This window comes from Lissotriton vulgaris, chromosome 6 (assembly GCF_964263255.1).
Source record: "Lissotriton vulgaris chromosome 6, aLisVul1.2, whole genome shotgun sequence".
NCBI classification, from domain to species: Eukaryota; Metazoa; Chordata; class Amphibia; order Caudata; family Salamandridae; genus Lissotriton; species Lissotriton vulgaris.
The window spans coordinates 98463174-98483120 of record NC_141694.1 but is presented as its reverse complement, the minus strand read 5'-3'; the positions used below and the strand labels follow the sequence as shown (position 1 = coordinate 98483120).

Genomic DNA, 19947 nt, shown 5'->3' with positions numbered 1-19947 from the left:
CAGAAGGTACTGATGACATAGGAAACCATCAATAAGAACAGAGGAGAACCCAGCCGATTTTTTTTTTACATAAGGCCCTGTAAAGGGTCCTAGATATTTAACAAGACAATGGAACCACCCATGTGCAAGTTAAAGAGCAAAACCAATGATGTATAAACGATTACTTTTATTCTTCATCTTTCCTTTTTTCCTTTTTTCTCAATATTCAAGATTAGGTGCAAAAATGCTACAAAATTAGAAATCATTTCCTTATACATCCTTTGGATAAAACACACGTTTCAGATGATCAAAATATACAGTCCCACACACACCGTTCAATCTCACATTCATAAAGACACACTCTTCACTCTTACCCATACAACAAATCTCTAATTCACAACTCTACATATGACCACAATATTACATTAACGCCATCAGATGGATTGATGATCAGATGACAAACAGATCATCAGGCAAAACAAAGGTGGGGGCAGAAACACAGATATGACTGAGGGTGGAAAGAACAATCCTGCTGTCCGCAAAAATAGGGCCATTGCGCGTTTCGGTGTTCGGCCCAATAAGGGGCCACACCTTCGTCAGGGCGATGATGTAACACGCAGTAGGGGACAGAACATCTGTGAATAAAAGGTATGTATACATGTATCAGTTATATATATAAATAAATAAAGATCTCTAACAAAAATGCACAGTTAAACATATGAATCATTATCACTCTCATACCGTTTATACCTGAGACTCTATGGGGTGCTCTGTGTCCTAAAATAACATTTATATAGAGACTATCAAAATAGGAACATGCACTTAAGCTCCCAGTGCATGTTCTCTATGTGCGGGCTCTACATGTGCACTGTCTGCAAGATGTTTGCACATGGGTTGGGCTTCATGCCCATGCTGTGTTTTATTATTGTGTATGCGCTCATCCATGCAAGCACATACGAGGGGTGTTTCTGCTTGCCTTGTGACTGTTTTCTTTGTCCTAATGCTGGTTACATTGTTCATGTCTGCGCTCTTCTTGCTGCTGTCTGACGTTTGTACTTCCCCCTCCTCCCACACTTCTCTTTCCAGGGCAAGCTTTGCTGTGTTTTTGATGCTTACACAGGACTGAGTGCACCTCAGGTTTCACTCATTTAGCTTCTAGCTCGCCACAGTCACTTCGTGAGATTTTGGGCCAACCAATGTATCCCCCATCACTCCTTGTCTCACAGTTGATTGGTAGTCCTTACAAGCATTATGATTCATGACAGGGTATGTGAGTTGGGCACAATCAGATTGGCATAACGTATGCAACAGGAGCATGGCTGACAGATTTTGCAAGTGGGCTGATGAGGCTGGCACGCTGATTGCTCAACACGTTCACAGTGAAGCCAGAACAGGGATTGTGCAAAGAGATGGGCGAAGTTGGCACAGGAGAGGCCGAAGGCGAGCGGCGAGGAGGTGATGATATTCGTACAAGTGGGTCAGGGAATGTATCTAACAGAAAGGTAGAAAGACCCAGCGAGGCCGGACCCCCGAAGTGTGGCTGTGGAGACACACCTTGGGTACCGGGAGGCAGGGGCGGTCTGTGAAGCTGCCGCGTTCGCTGTTAGAGGAGCGGGGTGCACGAGCCTGACGCACTGTTTATGGGGATGTGGGTAGTGGGTGAGACTGGGACAGTGACCAGTGTCAGAGAGGCAGCCATGCATGTGGCAGTGATACCAGCGATGCTCTTTTAAAATGTTTGTGCACCGGATTACTAGCAGAATGGTGAGCAAACAGATGTGCAATATGGTGAAGTAGAGAAGCGCGCACACTAAGTGGGCCCGTGATGCCTATGGTGCCCACGCGCCATTTGCCTAGCTCGCTGGTGAAGCTTTCAAATGCACGTGCACAAAGCATCAGCTGTTTTTGTCCTTTTTGGAAGCACATAATCGTGCTTGTGGCATGCCCCTGCACAAGTATGTGCTTCCAAAAAGAGCAAGTGACGGCTAAAGGACCTCCTATGCAGCGCTTGCGCCCTGCGTAGGCGAGACCTAATGAGATAGGATACATGATCAGGAAAACAATAAGAGAGAAAGGTTTTTTTTTTATATGTGTATGTATAACGGGAATACTCCTAGTCCCCTTGGTCAATAATATTTTGTGGCAACCCCTTCCTTACTCTGAGTCTATACCCTTTCCACCCCCCTTTTTTATTTTCCTTTTCTTACTTTCCTGGAGCCTCTTTGATTTTTGTGTTTCCCCCTCCTTGTACTGTCTAGGACTCTGGGGCTCACTGTATTTATTTAGGTATTCCCTAATTTCCACTTTACAGGTCTTTTATGCCCGATCAAGGTTGAGCTTAACCACGTAGAATAGCGCTGATCCCATTTTTCTCCCAAAGCGGTGAGGCTTTAGTGAGCCCGTTTTATTGCAACAACGAGCACTCAGTCTCCATAGCTGCAGGGACGCACTGTTCACCGTGCCACGCCCACTTGGCACGCGGTGACCTCACGGCATATGGCCACGCCCTCAGTCACTCCAGGAAATGCCGGCTTCTTAAACACTGCTTCGGAGCCCCCGGCTGACACACACGGGGCGCCGAGGGATTTGCAGGTTAGGCAAAACAGCCTTTTAGGACTGTCCACAAGTAAGTTACCTTTACCAGGATGGGCCGGCTCCGGGCTTTTTTCAAAGTAGCGGGTAGGCTCCGTTTTGGATCTAGACTCCGGTTCTAACCCCCTCTCCTCCCCGCCCTCCTCTCCCTCCCCCTTTCGCCTGTTCTCCGATCCAGATCGTGGCAGGATCTGGTCTGTGCAAAACCCGAAGGTCATGAGGTAAACTCCAATATCGCTTAAAGTAGAGCATTTTTTCTTGCCCTCTCTGAATGTATATGTGCCTTTTAGTTTTTTTACTTGTGTGTTGGACTGGATGTTGGTATGCTGTTTTGTGACTTTTTAATCACGCCCGTTTTTGGGCGCATGGACACCCACGTAAATTGGAACTTGCAGTGAATGTATAATTGAAGATTAGGGAGCGATCGCATTTCCTTGTAATTAGCACTCACCTTAACACACGTTCTACTAGTAAGTGGGTTAAGTGTGCACAGACTCACCGCAATTAAGTGGGTTGTAATATTTATTCATGGGCCTTATTTAAAGCTCAATGGTGCTCGCTGCACCCTAATGAAACCCATGCATTACGACTCATGAGCTATTTATTTATAAAGCATCAACAACCATCGTATTTCTCCATCACTTTGGGTGTCGTATTTTGAGCACTTCGCACACGTCCTATGTCAAATGTACTGAAATGTGTGTTTGTCTTTTGTCTTGTTTTTCTTCCCTTACAGGTGCTTTTTTCTAGGAATCTGGGAAAAAGTAACTCTACAACCACCCATTGAATTTTATTTGGTGTTTTTTTTCACGTAGTCAAGGGCAGGGTACACCTTAGCGAGTGTATACCATCCGGGCTACCACCACTGGTCCTGACGAAAACCCTATAATCATAACAGTGATTGAAACATGTAGACCATTTTTATTTTTCACTACAATAGCTTTGACACCGGAGTCCAACCTAATCTGGCATGGTGTCCAGCTTATAAGAATTTTATAGTTGCCCAGACACTCCAGAATAAAGTTTTGATAGTGATTAGCTTACTGGACAATTTTTATTTCACTACCTTTTTTACTCAAACAAAAGAATTTCAAAAAACGAACCAGCTCTACTGTAGTCAGGTGTCACAGCACACCCGGATGGCACTCGGCTGTCCGGGTGGGACCCCGATGATGAAGCATGTCACCAACTAGGTTGGTGAGTGAGGGGTCTTCTAACAAAGGATGAATTTGTCCTTTCAGACATTTTGTGCACCTCTTTTCTTCTGACAGAGGCATTATAGCACCTCCTGGGGGTACTCCTCCATTTAATCAGATACATGATCACCAACATGCTGTGGCAGTCTGGTCTCCCTAGTGTCAAATAATCCATAGTGCGATCTTTTATCCGGAATGGGAGTGAGGGCCTTAGAGGCTCATTCAGAGCTCTTTCCCCTTTGACACCCACTTCTAGCCAGGACATGAGTGACAACAGATGTCACACTGTTTTGACCATGGTGCTCGTCTTCCCTAATGCCTTGCACCGACCCATGATCAGTTTAGGCACCCCAGGGAGGTCACCTCCAGTTTTAAAAACCTATGCATTAAAGGGAGGCCTGGTGAAAATCCTAACTTGTGATGCAAACATCACGGTCATCATTATGTCATCTGGAACATGCACATTTTACTTCGCATAGTATCCCTTGGAAAGGGATGCCTGCTGCACTTTACTGCAGCCATATGACAAAAGCAGCACTTGGAGAAAGGGTAAAGTGGATTTTCCGAAAAAGCACGCATGTTATTTCCAAGTATAAGTAACAATGAACCCTTGAATGACCTCTATTAGCAGCACACATGCTTAAACTGCTGAGCTACTGAAGCCACAGAGTACATTCACGTATCTACTGCCTATGCACAGGGTGAAGGGAGGAGAAGCATGGGTGTTGTTGCGCCTTTAATTCTTCTGATGAAGCTGAAAAGTGAATGTATCCGACCTGCTTCCGGCAGCAGGCAGCGGGGGGTACACCTTTGCGGAAGGGGGCAGATGTTTGATGCATAGAGCTGCTTCCTGTCAAGGTATTCCTCTCCGTGTAAGCTTCGAGGCCCTTGCGCACATCTACGTCAAATGAATAACAATGATGTCATTTATTTAATTAAGGCTTTATTACAGCGCATGTGGGGCCTTGCAGCTGCGTCAGGGTGCTTGCAGCAAATGTGGAGAGAGGGACAGTATGGTTGGTTGGTTGATATGCTTTATTTCGATACATAAAAATATCTTAAAAGCAGTACATACAATAGGTATTAAAAAAGATATACAGGCAATATACATAGCAATACATCCATGAGATAAAAAAGACAATAAAACATTAGGATATGTACAATTAAAAAAGAATTGGATTGGTGTGTACAGTTAAAAAGGAATTAAATGGATACAGAAAGCCTATTTGATCGGATCAACCAAGACCATTTTAAAAATTTTGAGACGCCACCAACTACAAGGGGGGAAGTATCTGTTAGTAGAATGCGTAGGGCCACTGAATATTTGCGAGTGCCAAGTGATCTGCACACAGGTTTAAGCCAGCGCTTTCTTGGGTTACAATAGTCTGGACATTCAAAAAGGATGTGGGCAACCGTCTCCACCCTCGAGGAACAAAGGGCACAATAGGAAGAGTGCTGGGAGGTAGATTTCCATCTCAATATCAAACAGCTTACTGGTAGGGTACCCACCCTAAACCTAAAGTACAGAGCCCTATCAAATGCGATGGAAATCAAATCAAGATAGGGTTCGTAAGCCACCACGTCTTTGATTCGTAAAAAAGCTGCAGTGGAATTACAGTGTCGTGGGTTGCTAATGAGTTTAGAAGAGACCCAGTCCCAGTACAGTTTCTTCAAGGTGGCTTTGGGTGGGGCTGAGCGAGTAACCCATGCTTCGCCTAATCCCAACTCCCCCAAAAGGCTTTTGACATCCCTCAACCACTTTATCCCATGGCCATCACCTCGGACAGGCCCTCAGCATATGAGGCGAGTTCTGGGACCCTCCACAAACGAGCCCATAACAACAGGGGCTGTAGTCGTGCCTGATCTGCAATCAATCTACATCCCAAGTCTAGTAATACAGGGACTGTGGGTGTGCTCAAAGGGAGAGCCATTATGTCTTTCAAAAATTTGCTCTCCACTTTGGCTAGTACCTCCAAATTACAAGTACTCCACAGCTCAGCATCATATAGTGCAGCGGTGACCCCTCTAGCTTTATATATGTCAATAACAGCGGCCATACAATGTTTGGGGGAAGAACAGTGTTCCCTAAGTAACGCACCACCCACCCTTTTATGGCTGAGTAACATTTTATTATTATGCGGGGACCAGCTCATGGAGTCACTAAGCCGGATTCCCAGGTAGTCAAACTCTGCTACCTTCTCCAGTGGACAGTTATTCAGCACTGGTGGACGCCCTAGTTTCCTGGGGGATTATCGATATTGATCACCAGTCCCCTCAGGGAGCAGAACTCCTGGAAGCGGTCGAGAAGCTTTTGCAGACCTTGGGGGGTCTTTGATATGAGGAGAGTATCATCCGCAAAAAGCAGAGTAGGGATCCGGATGCCTGCCAGGGAGGGTGCACTGGCCGGTTCTTGTTGTAAATACTCCACCACCCCATTCACATAAAGGAGAATAGGGTGAGGGGCTAGCACACATCCCTGGCGGACTCCCCTGCACACCGGGATCCTATCAGTCTTTTCCCCCCCTGTGCCCCACCGCACCTGTGCACCATGGCACTTGGAAACAGACCCAGGTGATTCCCATTCTAAAAAAACCTGCTCTGGACCCACAAAAATTGGAGAATTACCGTCCTATTTCCCTCCTCCCGTGGGCAGCTAAATTGACTGAGGCCCATGTTAACACCATCTTAGCTAACCATCTCCATTCTGCCAATATCTTAGATCCATCGCAGAATGGTTTTCGTCCCGGTCATAGTACCGAGACTGCGCTTCTCTCTATGGCTGAACATCTTCGCTTGCTGGTTGATTCTGATTACACTGCGGCACTGGTTCTTCTTGATCTCAGTGCCGCGTTCGACAATGTCTCCCACGATATCTTACTTCAGCGCTTGGTTGAGGCGGGTGTTGACAATTTGGCACTTAAGTGGTTTCGATCTTTTCTATCTGGTCGCACCTTCAAGGTTGCCACTCCACCTTTTGAATCAAAACCTTATGCGATTGCCCAGGGAGTCCCGCAGGGATCGGCTCTTAGCCCCACTTTGTTCAACCTCTATGTGCAGCCGCTGGCTGCTGTCGCCAAGCGTGGGAACCTGACTATGGTATCCTACGCCGACGACACGCAGCTGGCGGTTGCAATAAGTGGGGCCTCCGATCTTGAGGCTGCTAAGTTCCGCGAGGGGCTTATGTCTGTGGCTCGCTGGATGACTGACAATTTCCTTCAACTGAACGCCAAGAAAACCGAGGTGCTCATTGTCGTGAAACAGACTCACCTATGGGGCGATAATTGGTGGCCATCTGAGCTCGGTCCTACTCCTATCTCTGTCACTGAGGTTACAAACTTAGGGGTCTGGTTCGATTCCAAACTCAGCTTCTCCACTCACACTAAAAAGGTTGCTGCCACATGTTTCGTGACTCTGCGTCAGCTTAGATCCACTTTTAAATTCTTTGATGCACCTACTAGACAGCTCATTGTACAAGCTATGATTCTGTCTATGTTAGACTACGCCAGTTCTCTTCTTCTGGGAGCTAATCAGGCTGAACTCTCTCGACTCCAACGCGTCCAGAACGCTGCCGCCAGGGCTCTGGTTGGCTTACCCAGATTTTGCTCAGCCAAAAAAACTATTCACAAGCTCCATTGGCTCCCTGTTGTTCAGAGAATTAAGTTCAAGTCCCTCTGTCTGTCGTTTAAAATCCTTAAACACTCTTCCCCTCAGATTTTGGAGCACCTTATCTCCTCATATGTTCCAGCACGGTCTCTGAGGTCCTCTGGTCTCCACTTGGCCATAGTGCCGCGTTTCAAGAGGTCTAGGATTGGCGGCCGCTCCTTTAGAGTGCTCGCTGCCAAGTTATGGAACTCCCTTCCTGTTCATATTTGTGCTATTGATGGACTTCTGTCATTCAGGAAGGCTGTTAAAACTTTCCTTTTTCCCCTAGACCCCTAGTGTTGTTGTGTTCAGAGTTCCTGTTATCGCTTTTGCCCGGTTTTTCTGTTCTATTAGCGCCAGGACGCCCCTTTGCTGGGGCATCCGTGCGCTCTACAAATCCGGCTAACATAACAGAACATAACATAGTTCCCTGAGTGTAGTTTAGTTAGGAGCAACAAAAGGTAGGGGGGCAACCCCATGTTCTGCAGGACCCTCCACAATTCCTCCCTAGGTACCAGGTCAAAGGCAGTCTTCAGGTCTATAAAGGCCAGATAAAGACTGCCCTTGCCCAGCACCACTACCTTCCAGTGCAGGAGCATTAATCTGAAGGCCTGTTCGATAGTTCCAGTTCCCGACCAGAAACCCGCCTGGAGGTCTGACAGGATCTTATTATCATCTACCCATTGGAGAAGCCTCCCCAGGATCGCCTTCCCTGCCACCTTCTGGGAGGAGTCTATGAGGCTTATGGGCCTATGGTTGACAGGGCTGTACCGACACCCCTTTTTGAATATCGGGACAACCTACGCTCCTTTCCAGGAGTCGGGTACAGGACCTCCCCCCAGAATTGCGTTCAGCAGGGAGGCAACCAACTTGCCCCATTCCTTGGGGAAGGCTCGTATCAGGTCGCCAGGAATCCCACCTGGTCCTGCAGCTTTTAGTGGGACCAGGGTCTTTATTACGGTTTCAACCTCCCTAGCGGTGAAGGCATCGGGGAGGTCAACCATTGCCTCGACCACCGGGGATAAAGTATCACTGTTGGCCCCGCTAGGTAGGGAATACAGGGCCTCAAAGTGGTTGTGCCAACTCTGGGCTGGAATGTTACATGTGACCAACGTGGCTACCGGCCTATCCCTATTCCTGACCAGGCTCCAGAAACCCCTGGCATCCCTTCCTATACTAGCTGCCAAAAGGTCCGCCCAAAACTTTTCCTCCCACTCCTTTTTCGCTGCCTTCAATGTCCGATAATAATCCTTTCCTGCAAGCCTGGTAGCTAGTTGGGATTTAGATTTAACTGCTCCCACCAAGGCTTTTTTCATAGCCCTACATTTCTTTGTATACCAACCCTGTTTGGTAGGTGGTCGCTCCCTAATGTGAGCTCCCAGGCACCCACCAGGAAGAATAAATAAATTACTTAATTCCCTAGTTAGGTTGCAGAAGGTCAACAAGACCTCTTCAGACACCTGGGAAGACAGGTCTAGTTTGTTCGAAGCTGCAAACAGGAGACACCCTACGGCTGCCACTTTCTCTGGGGATAAGGTGAATTTAGCCCACTTCAACTGTCGGCCACAGTTAGAGATAGTGACTGCCTGGGGGTTGGGGGCCATATGGGGGAGGGGTTTCTTCCTTCCCTTAAGCCACTGGGGAGAGAGGACAAGAGAGAGGAGATTGTGATCACTCTCAATGGTCGAAATAATCTCCATATCCCTTAGGTCACCCCATAAACGTACATCAAGAAGGATATAATCTATTCTAGATGTATGATTTGGCCTGTTGTAGGTATGGGCCCCTTTCAAATCTGATTTAGACCTCCCATTGACTGCCCTCAGGTCAAATTCCATATTAAGGGAGTTAATCTGTAGAGCCACTTGAGTCCACCTCTTGATGGGGGGCAAGGTCAGAGCGGGGATCCCCCGCCTTGAGTCCTCCTCTTCTGTGCCTAATACATCATCCGTATCAAGGGGCTCAAACGTGCAATTAAGGTCACCCGCCACCAAGATGTGGGATTTAGGGGCGCGCTGCCTAAGCAGATCCTCCAGAAGAGCAATGGTGGCCGATTGTGTACCACCCTTCGTTCCTCTAGCGTAGATGTTGAAGATGTCCAAAAGCAGGACACCCCTAGAGTCCTTTAGGGTGATGTTGAGGAGGTCGGGAGAGTTAGTAGGATGTTCCTCCACCTTGCACTCTAGGGAAGTTCCAACCCAGATAAGGAGAACACCCGAAGGGCGTCCCTTCCCTGCCACCGGGGGAACAGCTGGAACAAAGTGGGTTGAGTATCCCACCTTGTGACAAGGCTCCCTGCACCAGGTTTCCTGGAAAATACAGATGGAGTAACCCTCCACGAGGGTATTCCAATCCGGCAGGCCCAACTTCCTATCAATACCCGCGACGTTCCAGCTGCAAATCCTAAGGACTGGATCCGCCACAGCTCTCTCGACGCGGGATACGGGGCCATCTCTACCCTCCAACTGATCCTGGCTTCCTGTTTCGCTGCCCCTGCTTGATCTCCCATGGGACGCGTTATCTCCAAGTACAATAATAGGTGGCATTGGGCTGTCGACCAGGATGTTGCCCACTGCTGATACTTTACGGGCTGTGCCAACTATACCCATACTCTGTGCCCGGGTAGCCTCCCCATTGTGGACGTCGGTTCAATATCCAGGAGGGCTCCATCTTAATCCAGGCCATGTAGCACATGGGTGGAACTGAGGGCCCACTAGATTACCAAGATAAGATGGACCGCTACTCCAGCCCCTGCCAGGATATGGACAAATGGAGATTGCAGCAGGCCTTGGATAAAAAATAGGTCAGGTCTACTACGCCAATGCTGGGACCCCCATTTGTATCCCTGTGGTTACAAATAACTTGTGCTACTCTACTGTCTTTGAAATTAACTATCACACAATCCCCTTCAAATTGCTTTTTGCCATAACCCACCCACCCTACTCTTCTTACTCCCAGGATCAGCCCGTCAATACCCCTGGGAAGTGGTCTGTTGGTTTTTAACCAGTGTAAGGTTTTATTTTTGAGTGTTTGGTGAGATTCGTATTGACCATCCTTCAAGATTGGTACATTTGTAAGGATGGCGCATAGGGATGACAATCAGGGGGCAGATTAACCGGGGGGCACTTTGGGGCGATTTTTAGCACAGAAACTTCTGGTTGGGTGGCCCCGGATATACTGGTGGAGATTGGTACAGGACGTACCCGATCAGAACCCTTACCAGAACCCTTCCCCTTCGATGTACTTGTGTTATTGCCAGAGCCCTTCCCTCCCGGTGGCTTGGCCTTGCTGGGCTCCGTCGCCTGGGCTTCAGGGGGTTTGGGGATACTCATAGGTGCATGGGCAATCAGGGTAGTGCTCACTGGGGTATCCACAACGCATACTGCAGGAGCATTTTCAGACGCCTGTAGAATTACTGTGATTGCTGTGGATGTTATTGTGGGAATTGGCTACAGGGAATCCGGGATCACCCAGTTACCAGCTACCCCTCCCTGACCATCCTCCCTCATCCTAGAATGCAATTTGATAAGGGTTTTCAACGAAAAGAAGTTATCCAGGGTTGTCTGTTCAAACCTGTCCACCCTTTCCCCTAGCCCCCTTATTCTGTCAGCTATCGGGGACAGTAGTGTTTTCATCATGTTTTCGATTTGTGCCACTGTTATCGGGTCATGGCTGGCACCCAGTTGACAATTAGATGGGGGGGGCTACACATACTTCATTAACTTTGGTACCGGGATGGTGGCCCCTGTTTTCACTACCGTTATTATCCGTGACTAAACCCTCCACCATTGCGTTTCCTGTACCTCTACTTCCAAGCTTCTTCGGTCTCTTATATAATTTAAAGAAGCTACCTTTACGCGGGCTAGCAATCCTTTTCCTTTTGGCGCAAGAAGGGTTCTTCGTTTCAATCACCGGTAAGGCCAATGGAGAACCAGAACCACTAGGAGAGGATGCCGGGCGTGGTGAGGGTGCTGGAACTTCCTGGGAACACAAGTCCAGTCCACTACCAACAACTGGAGCGGGGATGGGTTGCGCTACCAGGTTCTCCAGCCTATCAATACTGTCCCTCAAGGAGGCAATTCGTAACTGGTCGGATGTGTGGGAGTGGGGTAGAGGGGACCAGAGCTGCATACTGGTGACTTGGCCTGGGCTAACAAGCCCAGAGAAGAGCGCTTTGGCGGAAGCTGTTCTTGGGAAAGGTGGCGCTCTGTCATTACAATCTCTTTCTCGATAACTGCAGCTACCCGTGTGATGAACTGGTCCATAGTTCCTATAATGGTACAGGGCCCCGCCTCTCCTCCTCCCCTCAGGATTTTCCCCGAGCGCGTGGACATTGATAGTAACAATTGGGGTATAGTTAATGTTAATGTTAATATGGATTTGTTAAGCGCTCGTATGCCCAGGGGCTTCATGGCGCTGTAGGAAGGAACGCAGCGCATCGGTTAAAAGTAGAAATGAAGCAGCTCAGCAATACGCCTGAGAGAAGAGCCAGGTTTTCAGGGAGTGTCTAAAACTGAGGATATTGCCGCTCAGTTTTAGTTGAAGGGGAAGAGAGTTCCAGAAGGCAGCTGCAAGATGGTCGAAGCAGCGGCCTCCGAGGCGCTTCCTCTTGTAAGAAGGGACGATCAGAAGGGATTTGTGGATGGACCGGAGATTGCGGGAAGGGTTGTATCTCTTGAATAAATCTCTAATAAATAGAGGGCCAGAGTCGTGCAGAGACTTGAATAGGATGCACCCGGTTTTAAAAGCTACTCGCTGCTCGACAGGCAGCCAGTGTAGCTGTTTCAGCCCTGATCTAACAGACTGCCTTTTAGGGAGATTCAGAAGAAGTCTGGCTGCCTGGTTCTGGACCAGCTGGAGGCGCTTTAACTCTCCAGTTTGAAGCCCAAAATAGAGGCTGTTGGAGAAATCTAATCTGGACAGGACCAGGGAAATGACAATCTGTGTAAGGGCAGCCGGAGAGAAGAAGCAGGCAATTTTCTTCAGTTGGAAGAAGCTAGATGACACAACTGCTCCTACTTGTTTTTTTAGGGAGAGGTCCTCGCTGATAAAGATTCCCAGGCTCTTGACTGAGGATGACTTAGATGGAGGGGCTCCCATGCTACATGGCCAAAAGCTAGGTTTCCAACTAAGTACACTCTGTCCAGGCAAGACCAGTTCGGTCTTGCCTGGGTTAAGTTTCAAATGATTGCAGTTCATCCAACTCAGAATGTGGGACATGGTGTTTTGGAATTCTGCCACCGAGTCCTTGGTGTTTAAAGGAAAGATGAGCTGCAAATCATCTGCATAGTTGAAGATGGTAACTTTCGCTTTCCTAAGAGAATACAGAAGGGGGCGTAGGTATAGGTTAAAAAGCAAAGGTGACAAAGAAGAGCCCTGAGGCACTCCAAAGATGGTGGGTATAGTAGGGGCAGTGAAGGAACCCAGTCTGACAGATTGAGTGCGGCCGGTAATGAATGAGCGGATCCAGCTCAGCGCAGGGCCCCTGAGACCTGCCTGCTCGACACGGTCGACCAAGATGGTATAGTCAACCGTGTCGAACGCAGCTGAAAGGTCCAGCAGCACCAGAGCCTGGTGGCTCCCCTCATCCGCGTTCCGCCTCAAAGTGTTCTGCACGAAAGAATGACTGCTTCAGTAGAATGACAAGGGGGGAAGCCAGCCTGGTTGGGAGCAAAATACCCTGATTCTTCCACAAATTTGGAAATACTGTCGCAAACATGAGCCTCCAGTAGTTTGGCACAGTAAGGCAGCAAGGATATGGGCCTATAGTTAAGCGGATCTAGCGGATTGGCTCCGGCTTTTTTTATCAGGGGAATAAGGAGGGCTTTTTTAAAATTATCTGGGACTTTACCCTGTGCGAGCGATCCATTCAGCATGGAGAGTATACCCGCAGGAATGCTGGTTCCCACTTCTTTCAGAATAGCAACACACTATACCTGACAAAGTCCAACCCTTACAGCCGGGAGTAGCAGATGACAGGGGGGTGTCCTAGCCCAGCCTTGGCCAGCCCCGGACTGCCACAGACTGCCCGCCCTTTGCTCGGGTCCCGCTCGCGTCCCGCGAGACGTTGGACAAGCTGTTGAAGTAGGGGGCGTTGCAGGCAGGGGACGTGGCTATCAGGGGGCGTGGCCGCGATGTTCCTGGCTGTGCAGGGACTCCTGGGAAACAGAGTCCCTGCCGCGCACCACCCCTGAGGCTACTGCTGTGCTCCCCCTCTCCACAAAGTCCACAGACACAGCTTCTTAGTTCCGCCCTCTGGCCTCAGCGCGAAGCGGCACCCATGAAGCGGGTGCGGCGAGCAGCAACGCCGTCTCCAGAGACCCACACAGAAAGGCAAGTAGAAGGGTCCAAGATCGATATCCCTGCTCCGTTCGGTGAGTTGCGGCAAGGTGAGCGTCAGTATGTACTAAAGATTTTGGTGTTAATTCGTGAGAGTATTTTTTCGAAGAGGACCTAAATTGCAATAATCTGGTGGTTTTACAGCCCTTTTCGGAGATGCAGAAAGAATTTTTGCCACTCAGTTTTCCTTCCACTCAGGCTCTAATAGTGAGCCTGCAGGGCTCTGGCCTTTTAAAGATGTTTGTCTGGTCAGTTTAAGGATAGTCAGTCGAGGGAGATCACCATTAGACAACTAGTCAACTTATAGTGACAAACGACGGTTGTTGCATTGGGTCGTCCGAGGCTCAAAATGCAAAAGATGAGGTGAAGTTTAGGCGCTGATGACATAGGCGGTCAGCAGCAGGTGCAATCCTGCTGACCCCCAAAGTCAAAGAAAACAATGAACTTTTGGAAAGCAAAGTTGGGTCTCATTCCAGGCAGAGTAGATTTATGATGCCACCAAGATACAATACGATTCCAAAGTGGATGATGGACGGAGCGCTTGAGCAAATCAAACACTCACCCCCACTCAACTGATCTAGGTTTAATTCATCATCATTCTTTAGCTCACTCCACCACCCCAGTTCAGACATGGCCATATGCAAATCAGTCTGACCCTGTGCCTCATGGGAACAGTCCAGACCGAACTGCCAAGCCACGTCTTCCCTGGACCGGAAACAAGCATCCTGGGACCGGTTTTGGTTTCATAACCCTCATCAGCCAGGCTATCTTGAATCCAGTGGCAAAGTGAGCAAGGGACCCACGTCTGGGCATACCCTGCCAACTTAGGGCGAACAAAGAGATACCAAATGGGATGATGGACTGAGTGCTTGAGCAAATCAAACACTCACCCCCAGTCAGTTAACATTGCCCTGTGACATGGTAGGTATATAGGTTCCTGGGGACAGCCTCGATGGTCATCCTGCCAGTGAAACAGAAAAACCTTGCCACACCCAATACCTTTTTCTGCCCTGGGAACAAGTTTTGTACCTCTTCAAGGGGGCTATCAAACACCAGTTGAAGCTCATGCAAATGGTCCTCTGGAGGCTTTGGGCAGAGAAAAGGTTACTGTCTAAAAGTACCTTTTTCTTAATCGTTATCACAAATTCGATTTCACCTTTATATTGAATTTAAACGATTATCAAAAAGAGTCTTTGAATTAAATTTTTAGCTGTTTCCTAATGACAATTAGTATTATTAACTGTACTCTTCTAGCCCAGGATTTTGCTTTGGAACAGCCAGCTTTGCTACAGCGAAAACAGATGGTATAGCCTTTTCACTATAAGGACATGTGTGACAATAATTTTCTACATGTCCCACTTTTAAATACCATGCACCGCTCCTTAGGGCTTATAATGCCTATATAGGCATAACATATTCATACTAAAAAGGAATGTTTAGAACATTCAAAAAGGTTCATGTGGACAGGTCAAAGATGCAATTTAAAACTGCATAGCTAGGCTACAATGGTAGGCTTGCAGTAATGTTTGCACTGACACTGTAGTGGGTGGCAAGGTATGTGCTGAAGCTACTAGTGACATTTTGCACACAGGCCCTGGGAACACTCGGTACCATATATTAGGAACTTAAATATGTCTTTTAGGAGAATTGCAACATGCTTTAGGAGACAGAACACTTGAACTGAGGCCTGGGTTAGCTGAGTTCAAGACTAAACAAAAACAGCATAATCCGTTCACAAAAAATGGGGGCAATTATACAAAAAAAGAGGCATTTTCCTACAATCATCCTCAGAGGTGAATGTTGATGTTTTAAGTTTAGAGGGGAGTGTGTTATTAATTACACACCATTTATAGCACTCTGTTCCTTTGTTTTCTTAAAATGGGAAACAAAGGAACTTTGATAAATGTCCAGTAAATGCTTCAACATGCTAGTCTTTTCTCTCTCAACACTGCTAATTTAGATGAGCTTTAGTATCATAGTAGACAACTCATGAGTCCTTGCCAGATTGGTTTCATTCAGGTGTCTTTCTCTAAAGTTCAGGTAAAAAGATACAGAGAACTTACCCAAGAAGGTTGTTAACATGTCATTTAAAACATCATGTATCAATAATGTTGCAAGTACAGCAAGCATTGGCAAAGTCATTACTGGTGGCTCTAGAGGGGGGACAAATGGGGTCCCATTTATGGACAGACTGATGAATAGGTCAAATACAGGGTTCTCACTTTGAAGAATGTGTGACTTCAAGGGGTCCCCACACAGTGTACCTCCATGGTGCCTTTCACAGATAATCAATAGGGTCCTACATTAGGGAAACTAATTGCAAGTATTTCTGAATTTCTCTTGTAATCACAAGATGTGTATATGAGTGAAAGATATCTGGAATTAATGGGGCATAGAGCTGCACTAAACAGGAATTGCCACAGACCCCACAGGGACCAATAGACAGAACCATGTCAACCAGACTATGCAGAATGAATTGTTCTCCAGGAATCGACCTTTCATTTTTAATCGCCTTCTGGGTATTCACCTTAGTAGAGATATTCTTGAGACACCAAGGGAATTTTTATTTTCTATGCTATGTGCAAGTGCTTTCCCGAGGTAGGAAGTCCATTTATCATTATAATGATTCTTGATGAGTGAGGAGGTCAGAGGATGAATCATTGTTCCTCTCCTTACAACATTTTGAATTTCCTTTTGCTGCTGGACAGAGAAACTGGACACTAACAGCCTGATTCATCATAGACCCGTTTTGCGAGTCTATAATAGCGATTCATAAGGAATCGCTATTACAGACTCGCAAAGCGGGATTCATGTAGGAATCGCAAAAAGATTTGCGATTCCTACACAATCCTTATTTGCGATTAGCAAATTGCTAATCGCAAATAAGGAATAATTCCCCATTCATTCCTATGGGCCAAAAGGCCCATAGGAATGAATGGGGAGTATTCCTTATTTGCGATTAGCAATTAGCTAATCGCAAATAAGATAGCAATTTAAAGGGTGCCAGGGGTGTCCAAAGGACACCCTGTAGCACCCCTTAAATGCAAATTGAAACAGGTGTTGCGCACACACATGTCCAAAGGACATGTGTGTGTGCAACATGCAACTTAGAAAAATGCTTTTAAAAGCATTTTTCTGAGTTTTCGCTATTTACCACGAGGTTTGACCTCGCGGTAAATAGCGGGCCGAAATTGCGAATTCGCAATTTTTAAATGGATGAAGAATTGCATTTAAGGAATCTCAAATAGAGATTCCTTAAATGTAATTCCTCACAAAATAGCTAAATCGCTATTACCGATTTTTGCATTTGGGATGATGAATCCCAAATGCAAAAATCGCACTCGCAAAGGGCCAGATTCTCAGAATCTGGCCCTTTGCGAGCGCATATCAGCTGGATGAATCAGGCTGATAGTGATGCATCGAAAATAGGAAAAATTTCTGTGTTTACCATATCCTAGCCTCATCTACATCAGCTCCATCCTGGAAAGTTTTGGGGTGATCCGTCAAGTGGAGAGTGAATAAGAAACGGAGCCCCAAAACTCATTTTCTCCTTTCATTTTTCAATAGGATAATTGAAAAGTGATAGCCCAACAACTGCTGAACGGAATTACACCAAATTTGGCAGAAGGGTAGATCTTGATCCAGAAAGACTGCGTTTGGTGTGAATTCGTTCAGTAGTTATTGAGAAAATAAGGCTTAAAATGTATAAATATTTCAGATCCTAACATAACATCTGATTTGATGACACCATATCAACAAAGATGTTGGGGCAGCCATTTTAAGACTCAGGAATTGAGTAGCCTGTCCTAGAATTAAGTTAAAAAAGATTGGTCAGGGTGGTGGCCCCTCTGGGCCCCAAAAATTCTTTTTTTAAGTGTTGCCACAAATTTGTGGAGGATCTAAGGAGTGGGGGAGGGAGGTGGCACATTGCTTTATTTTGAGGAGGGGTTATTTGCCCCCCCCCCCCTCCCTAAGCCACTGTTAGGTTCTGGGAACCCTTTCCTTTGGAGTTGGCTTTATTATTAGGGGAGAAGTCATGCAGCTCAACTTCCCAAGACTCTCATCTAGGTTAGTGGACCTCATCCCCTGGGGCCGTTTTCAATTTGAGGGGAAGGGGGCATACTTTGCCCGCACTCTTCCGGAACACATAACACAACTTTACTACCATCCGGGCGGGAGCATTGCAAAAAACTGCCCCATTCTGGGTGGGAGCAAAGTGAGTGAGCCAGCTCCTACCAGCACCACTATGGCTGCTAGCTGGGAAGCCACAGAGGTTTTTGGCAGGCTTGGGGCGCCCCTGTGGGCCCAACAAATAAGAACATGTAGGTGCCCTGGGTGGGTATTGGGTCACACACATTTGAAAAAAACAATTCCACCTCCCAGCTCCCACCTCAGTGGTGGCTGGAGAGCTTGCAGGGCCACAGGGGCTTTGGGGCTCCACAAACAGCTCCCAATGATTATGGTAATGTGGGAATTCCAGGTCACCTTGGATCATCCACTTTTGAAGACAATGCCCCCTGCTGCAGGCACTTGATATGGGTGCCTGCTGGGGAGTCAGCCAGGGCCAAGGGGCACTAGAGCTCCTCTCGCAGCTCGAATAATTTTTGTCGTATTTGTGCCCCAGGTGGGTACCAGTGGTACAAAAGGGGGTGGTGATGGACGGAGCATCTGAATAAATCAAACACTCGCATCCAGTCAAAAGATCTGGGTTTAATTCATCACCGTTCTTTAGCTCACTCTGCCACCCCAGTTCAGACATGGCTATATGCAAATCAGTCTGACCCTGTGCCTCATGGGAACAGTCCAGCCCGAACTGCCAAGCCATGTCTTCTCTGGACCGGAAACAAGCTTCCGAGGACCGGTTTCTGGCATTCCAGCCGTCTTCAGCCCGGCTTGCTTGAATCCAGTGGCAAAGTGAGCAAGGGACTCACGTCTGAGCATACCCTGCCACACTTATGGCGGCCAAAAGCGGTACAAAAGGGGGTGGTGAAGGACGGAGCATCTGAATCAATCAAACACTCACACCCAGTCAAAAGATCTGGGTTTAATCCATCACCGTTCATTAGCCCACTCTGCCACCCCAGTTTAGACATGACTATATTAGTCTGACCCTGTGCCACATGGGAACAGTCCAGCCCGAACTGCCAAGCCATGTCTTCTCTGGACCGGAAACAAGCTTCCGAGGACCGTTTTCTGGCATTCCAGCCGTCTTCAGCCCGGCTTGCTTGAATCCAGTGGCAAAGTGAGCAAGGGACTCACGTCTGAGCATACCCTGCCACACTTATGGCGGCCAAAAGCGGTACAAAAGGGGGTGGTGATGGACAGAGCATCTGAATCAATCAAACACTCACACCCAGTCAAAAGATCTGGATTTTATCCATCACCGTTCTTTAGCCCACTCTGCCACCCCAGTTCAGACATGACTATATGCAAATCAGTCTGACCCTGTGCCTCATGGGAACAGTCCAGCCCGAACTGCCAAGCCATGTCTTCTCCGGACCGGAAACAAGCTTCCGAGGACCGGTTTCTGGCATTCCAGCCGTCTTCAGCCCGTCTTGCTTGGATCCAGTGGCAAAGTGAGCAAGGGACTCACGTCTGCGCTGCCACACTTATGGCGGCCAAAAGCGGTACAAAAGGGGGTGGTGATGGACGGAGCATCTGAATCAATCAAACACTCACACCCAGTCAAAAGATCTGGGTTTAATCCATCACCGTTCTTTAGCCCACTCTGCCACCCCAGTTCAGACATGGCTATATGCAAATCAGTCTGACCCTGTGCCTCATGGGAACAGTCCAGCCCGAACTGCCAAGCCAAGTCTTCTCCGGACCGGAAACAAGCTTCCGAGGACCGGTTTCTGGCATTCCAGCCGTCTTCAGCCCGGCTTGCTTGAATCCAGTGGCAAAGTGAGCAAGGGACTCACGTCTGAGCATACCCTGCCACACTTATGGCGGCCAAAAGCGGTACAAAAGGGGGTGGTGATGGACGGAGAACGTGATGGATTAAACCCAGATCTTTTGCCGCCATAAGTGTGGCAGGGTATGCTCAGACGTGAGTCCCTTGCTCACTTTGCCACTGGATTCAAGCAAGCCGGGCTGAAGACGGCTGGAATGCCAGAAGCTTGTTTCCGGTCCAGAGAAGACATGGCTTGGCAGTTCGGGCTGGACTGTTCCCATGAGGCACAGGATCAGACTGATTTGC

General features: G+C 47.8%; 1 pseudogene across 1 annotated transcript in view; it reads left to right on the top strand.

Annotated features, from left to right (window-relative positions):
- LOC147706858 (trypsin-3-like) overlaps nucleotides 1-19947 on the top strand; it is a 63730-nt pseudogene that overhangs the window by 1080 nt on the left and 42703 nt on the right. The window lies entirely within an intron of this gene.